The sequence below is a fragment of the Mesoplodon mirus genome, assembly GCF_964341445.2.
Source record: "Mesoplodon mirus genome assembly, chromosome: 3".
NCBI lineage: Eukaryota > Metazoa > Chordata > Mammalia > Artiodactyla > Ziphiidae > Mesoplodon > Mesoplodon mirus.
The window spans coordinates 18,882,030-18,888,667 of NC_138978.1; positions in this window are offsets into that span (position 1 = coordinate 18,882,030).

Sequence of the window (6,638 nt, forward strand, 5' to 3'; positions counted from 1 at the left end):
CCCATCAAGGAAACCTGGCAGTACACTGTCTAGTGAAGTAGGCCAGGGTGAAGGGGATGGCCTTCACTGGGACAGCCAAGATCAAATTCCTACTCTGTCATTTCCTAACTCTGTGGTTATTTCGCCTCATCGTGCCTCAGTTTCCTCATCTGTCAAATGGGGGTAATAATGATTTCTACTCGGTGGTTTGTTCTGGGGAAGGAGATTATACATGTATCGTGTGCCTGGCACACAGTAAGTCTTCAGTAAACGTAGTTATTATTATTACCTGTTGACTCTCTTTGTGACCTTGAATAAGCTGATTCTCTCCTCTAGGCCTCTGACTCTACATCACAAAATGGGAAACTTGGAGAAAAATCACATTTTTTTTCAGCTGCAAAATCAACCAGTTCTCTCAAATCTAAAGTAGAGAAAATCTGCTTGAGGCAAAGGTGAGGGGTTTCTCCTTCAAACCTCACCTGAAATCTCCTTTACCAAACCCTGGGACTCTGCAGAATTGAGAACCACAGGACAGGACCATCTCTGTGAGCCCTTTCAGCACAGATGTTCCAGGGTTAAAAATACATATTTGCGGGCTTCCCTGGTGGCACAATGGTTGAGTCCGCCTGCCGATGCAGGGGACACGGGTTCGTGCCCCGGTCCAGGAGGATCCCACATGCCGCGGAGCAGCTGGGCTCGTGAGCCATGGCCGCTGAGCCTGCGTGTCCGGAGCCTGTGCTCCACAACGGAAGAGGCCACAGCAGTGAGAGGCCCACGTACCACAAAACAAACAAACAAACAAACAAAAAAAAAAAAAAAAAAAAAAAACACATTTGCAAGGCCCTGCTGTGCCCTGAGCACTGCACTAGTGTCAATGGGATAGAAAAAGGGAACGTCAGCCCCAGACGGGCCTCCGCATAAAACAGATGCTCCGCATGCATTTGCTCCCCTTATTCCCTTCCCCTCTGTCCTACCCAGATGGGGAAACTGAGTCACGGGCCATGACATCAGAGAGTAATGGCGAGACTTAGAGAAGATGGTGGTGTCTCAGCCCTGGGTGCAGGGCATCTGCTGGCAGCTCAGGCCCAGTAACCCATGGGGCGGAGCGCTGGGAATGCTGAGCCTTGCCAGGACTGGCTCAGACCCTCGATGGCCCAGCAGGGGAGGCCAGGATGCGGTGCCGTGGCAACGGCCAGCTGGTCACCTCCAGAGAGTCTAAGTGGCCTCCAGAAGGGGACTACCACTCTGAGGCAGGCCAGATAAAAACCCACATCACCCCCACGCCTCTCGCCTTGGGGACTGGAACCTGGGTGCAGCCCATTCCCCACCCGCCTTGAAAGGCAGGGACTCTGCAGCCCACCTCCGCACCACACCTGTGTGTGCGCACACACACGTGCACAAACACACACAGTGAGAGAAAAGCATGTTAGCCGACTGGGGGTGGCTCAGACCTAGAATCAAGAAACAATCCAAGAATAGTTCACTCACCTTCCCTACATTCAGCAAACAGTTGTGCAGGACTTTTGTGGCAGGCAGAGCCCTTCCCCCCAAAAGTTTGCCTTGTTTATTTAATTAACAAGACCCTTTCTTCAAATAAAATCTTACAAGGAACCTCCAGAGATAAAAAGTAGATAAAGGGCAAGCTGCTGGTGAGATAGGGGCTCGGGACGCCCCCCTTCGGGCCCCTCATACTCCCCAGAGGGTCTCCAAAGAATGCCCAGAGTTCTAGAAGCCTCCGCATGAAACCAGCCCTAGAGTTCATCTAGTCCCACCTCCTCCCATCACAGGTGGGGAAAGGGGTGCCCATGGGGCAGGCTGGAGCCAGGTCTCCTGCTCAGGGTCTCACACCCCTGCTTCTCACTGTAGCTCGGGGCTGTATCCGGGGGAAGCTCCAGCCGCACACATAATCAATCAGTCACAAAATAAAAGGGCTTTTTTCAACGATGAAGTCTGCCGGCTTCCTTTAAAATAAAGAGATCTGAAGGTAATTTTTTTTAAGATTTTATTATACCCATAACCCACAAAGTGAGAGTCCCATGAGCTCTTTAGGAAAACTTCAGAAATAGTGAGGACACCTGGGGAGAGCTAAGGAACTTAATCTCACCAGAACGTGAGAGGGGATCACCAGTGTCCCAACTGCACTGTCCTCCCCCCACCCCAGTCACTGCATGTCCTCACACAGAGGATGGCGGTGGGATGTGGTCCTAGGACCTCTGAGAGACCAGCCCAGAACGAGCAGGTGGGAGGTGCTGGGGCTCCACGTCACTCTGGGAAACAGTTGCCTCACTCAGGCCCAGGCCAGGAGGAGAAGAGAGCTGAGAGGCCAGGCACCATGGCCATGTCGGCACAACTCCAGCGGGGCAGGGGTACAGACAAGGGCAGGTACAGTGCTAGCCTCATGGACAGATGGTGGAGGCTCAGGAGGCTGGGGACCGTGGTCTGGCTCCAGAGCCTGGGCTCTGGATACCAGGTTTCTCCCACCCAGGCTCCCGAGAGGCCTGAAGTCCCCTGACTGAAGAGCCCCTGACCTCACCAGAAAATGAGCTAAGCAAATTGCGACCGCTAATGGGGACTAAGGAGGAACTGACTCCATCAAACTCAGAAAGGGTAGCCCCCTGACTGCCACTCTCCCACCCGATCTCTATGAAGAGCTTCCCACGCCCCGGGAATACATATCCACACTTGATAACCGCAGAAGGGCTGTGATTGTCATCTCTCTCTATGTCATCCTTAGGGGCTCTGAGGCCAGAGAAGTTGAGTGACGAGCCCAAAGCAGCACAGCCCAGGAGGGGCAGCAGGTCTGACTCCAGGCCGAGCTCTCAACTGTTGGGTGACACCACCTCCCTGAGGACACCTGGGAGTCGGGTGCGCAGGGACAAGCCTCTTCTAGTCTCTGCACCTCCACCTACCCACAAACTGAGGAGATGTAAATCACTGCCCAAGCCTCTTGCAGGCTGAGGACCTCTCTGGGAATCTAATGAAAGAGATGGATTCTCTTTCCCAGATACAGAAAATTGTGTGTGCAATTTCCAGGGGATCTCTGAACCCCAAAGCCCTTTAGATAAAGAACGCAGGCCTGGATCCCGTAAAGGACACTCCCCACCAGTACCCTGTGACAACAGAAGAGATTTTACACCTTAAACCCAGGGGCCCTCACCCTGACTCTCCCCCAAACCTGGGGTCAGACCTGTGTGGGCTCAACCCTGGACAGAACGATGTGGCCATTGACCTCTGAGCTCAGGTTCCCAGCGAGGGGACTGGGCATGCTCTGGACCCTTGGGTTCCCACACGATGTTATTCAAGCACGTCCCCACCCCACGGATGCAATATCATTTGATATCCGTGATAACCTGTAAGGTTGGCAGGGCAGAGAGCAGTATTTTCCCACTGCATGGTGGGGAGAAGTCAACCCCAAACGAGAAAGATGAGCTGCCCGATCGGAAACAGAGCCAGGACCGAGACCCCAGGTCTCCCAAGGACCAGCTCAGAGCTCTGTCCGCTGGACCTGGTGACAGCAAGTGAGATGAGGGTAAAGCAGAAGTTCAATCCCAGCTCCACCCCTTCTTACCTGTGTGACCTCCAGGCAGTCACTTCACTGTCTGAGCCAGAATTCCTCTCAGCTGTAAAGTGGGGGTAACCAGATCAGCCTCAAGGGGAGATTGGGAGGATCAGATGAGATGCTGATTGGGTCACTAGGATAAGAGGAAGGGACGGCTTCATGCAGTGAGTCCCACTGCCCAAAGCCCTCCAGGGCCTGCAGGGGCGGAGAGAAGGGCTTTCTCTTCCTAGAAGAGGGACTTCCTGTGTAGTAGGAAGGGTAGAAGCTGGGGGAGCGGCTACCGCAAGGCACAGAGGCCCTCCGCGCCCTGCCCTGCCAGAAGCTGGGCTGAGCAGGGGAGCCGGAAGAGGAGAGAGCCGTCTGGGAGGGTAGGAGCCAGGTGCAGGTGAGACAGATGTGAGGAGAGACAGACTCACAGACAGAATCCAACAGAAGGAGAGAAGCCAAAACAGCCTCAGAGAGGAAGACAGATCCACACGCAGAGGAAGAAACTTTCGCACACTCACAGACAAGAGGCAAACAGCGGCAGATGAGAGGCAGAACTGCCAAGCAAAGCAGTTCCGGTTCTCTTTCCTTGCAGAGAAGGGGACAGAGAAACTTGACAGATAGGAGGGAGGGCGGAAGGCAAAGACAGGGCAGAGGAGAGGACAGCAAGGGAAGCAGGCCAGGCTGGGAGAAGCAGGATTTCTCCACTAAGAGAAAGCTTCTGGGGAGAAAATCAAAATCTATGCCATACAATTTTTTCAAGCCTCCTTTACCAGTGTGAAGTCATCTGGGTATTTTAAGAACATGTGATGCATTATGCATGTCTCATTTTTTGTTGAAAGGAATCATGGTTAGTATATTTAAAGATGTGAATGCCTGGAAAATTATAGGGAGAGAAATGCGGGATTTTTTTCCCCTGAGTTTTCAGGGTTTCTCAGAATTTTCACATCTGCACCTGGCTTCCTGGTGTGTTGGGCAGAGAAAGGAAGGAACCAGAGAGAACATTCCTGCTTCTCCCCTTCCCGGCCTGTGCGCGGGACCTGGGATCAGCAGCCCAGGGTCCTTCTCAGGCTCTTCTCTCAGGTCCGCGCCCCATGCCTCAGGAGAGAGAAAATTGCACCCGCCCTTGGAAGCTCCACCTCAGTTTCTCCCGCAAGGCCTCCAGCGGCCTCAACCATAGGAGCACAGCGCCACCTGGAGGTCATGGTAGAGATTGCAGCATGAGAGGGCTCCCATCACAAGCCCTGGGGTGGGGAAGGGCAGGAAGAAATGCAGACTATGAGCCAACTTAACTGCACGCATGAATGAAGCCCCATCCTATGAAGCACCTTAAACACCAGGGAAGACCATGAGGGGGTGGGAGGGCTGAAGTTATGCCAATTTGGACGTTAATATTAGTATGACTTCATATGTACCCCACTCTCCCCGGCCTAGAGACCATTCAGGTTCAAGACACAAGGTGCCTGGTGCACTAGGTGCTTCATAAGTGCTTGTTGAGTTCAGCTGTGGCCCTCCAGGGTCATAGCCCAATCCTAGAGGAATCTGGATTTGAGGCACCTAATGTGAGGCAGTGGCTCTGGCAGGGACACAGGGTAAAGGTCAAGAGCTGAGGGCCCTCCCCCAGGCCTGGGCAGCCCCTCTGACCAGTGCCAGTGTCCCTGGCTTGGCCTCACGTGCCCCATTCTCGGGGAAGGGAAATGCCAGGTCCCTCGGTTGGCATCTGAAAAACAATAAGGCAGCAGCTGCAAGAGAAATGACTAATGAGCACTCCGGGGAGCGATTCAGGACATCGTACATGGAAACTTAGCTCATTCAAAATTGATAAGTTAACACTATCTAATTAGAGAGAAAATGTGCTGATCTCCCGGGCTTTCTGGGAACGTGGCTCTGAGTCTGTGGTAGGCAGCTCGCCTGAAGAGGGTCTTCATCTCAGGGCTTCAAAACTGCCCTCCCTCCTTCCTCATCCACCGCTGTGTCACAGACATGCAAAATGGCAGAGCTGAGTGGAGCCTTGGGGAGCGTCTAATCCAATCTCCTCCTTTTACAGACAGAAGTGAAGCCCAGAGTGGTTACATCACTCCATTAAGATCACACAGCAACAGAGCCAGGACCCGAGAGAAAGGCAGCCTCTGAACTCCCAGTCCAGACCATTTACCACCATGCAATCACGTTGTCCTGACTTTCCTGTGTGGAGCCCTCAAAGCTCTGGGCAGGTCATTGGACGTGAGGTTTCTCTTACACAATCCATCTTGGATCCAGGCCCTCAGAGAGACCCTTCCCTTGTTCCTTACAACCAAGCCATGGCCCTCATCTCTGGTCCAAAAACCAACTCCCACAGGCAGCCTCCCAGGATTGCTGGCCCTGCATCCACTATCTCATTCATTGGTTTTCTCATTCATTCCATGTACTTTCAGTGGTTAAGAGCTTGAGCTCTGGAGTCAGACTACCTGGACTTAAATCCTGTCTTTCTTGGGTGCTAGAGCAACTTGACCTCTCTGGGCCTTGACTTCTTTTCCCTTGAAGTAAGAATAATACAAACACATAGCTCACAGTGAGGATTAAATGACATTGATCACGTCCAGTCTTTCGCCGGTACCTAGCAAAGAGCAAGCCCTAATGTTAGCTCTAACGAGTATAGAGTGATGACCTAAAAAAATTGTGCTGGAGCAGAAATAAGATACAGTTCCTGCCCAAGACATGGGTTCAGAGCAGGAATAGGACTGGATTATGGAATCTCAGGGGAGGGGTACCTAACCCGCCTGGGTGGGGAAAGTCAGGGAAGGGTTTTCTGGAGAGGACACCTAAAGGTGAGTTTTGAAGGGTGAGGAGATGTTAGCAAGGTGAAGAAAGGACCAGAATGCCAGGGGCAGGACTCGGCAATAGCAAAGGCTAGGAGGCAGGAACAGCAACGTGTTTAAGGAAGCTCATCGGCTCTGTGTGGCTGTAGCCACAAGTGTGAGAGAGACGGATATGGAGAGGCTTGGAGAGGTGGCCAAGGGCTGGGTCACATGCCTTCATATGCCTTGCAGGAACCAGGGCTGGACCCTGGAGGTAACAGGGAGCCTGGCGAAGGACTTCAAGCAGAAGAGGGAAGTGGTCCGATTGGTGTTTTAAA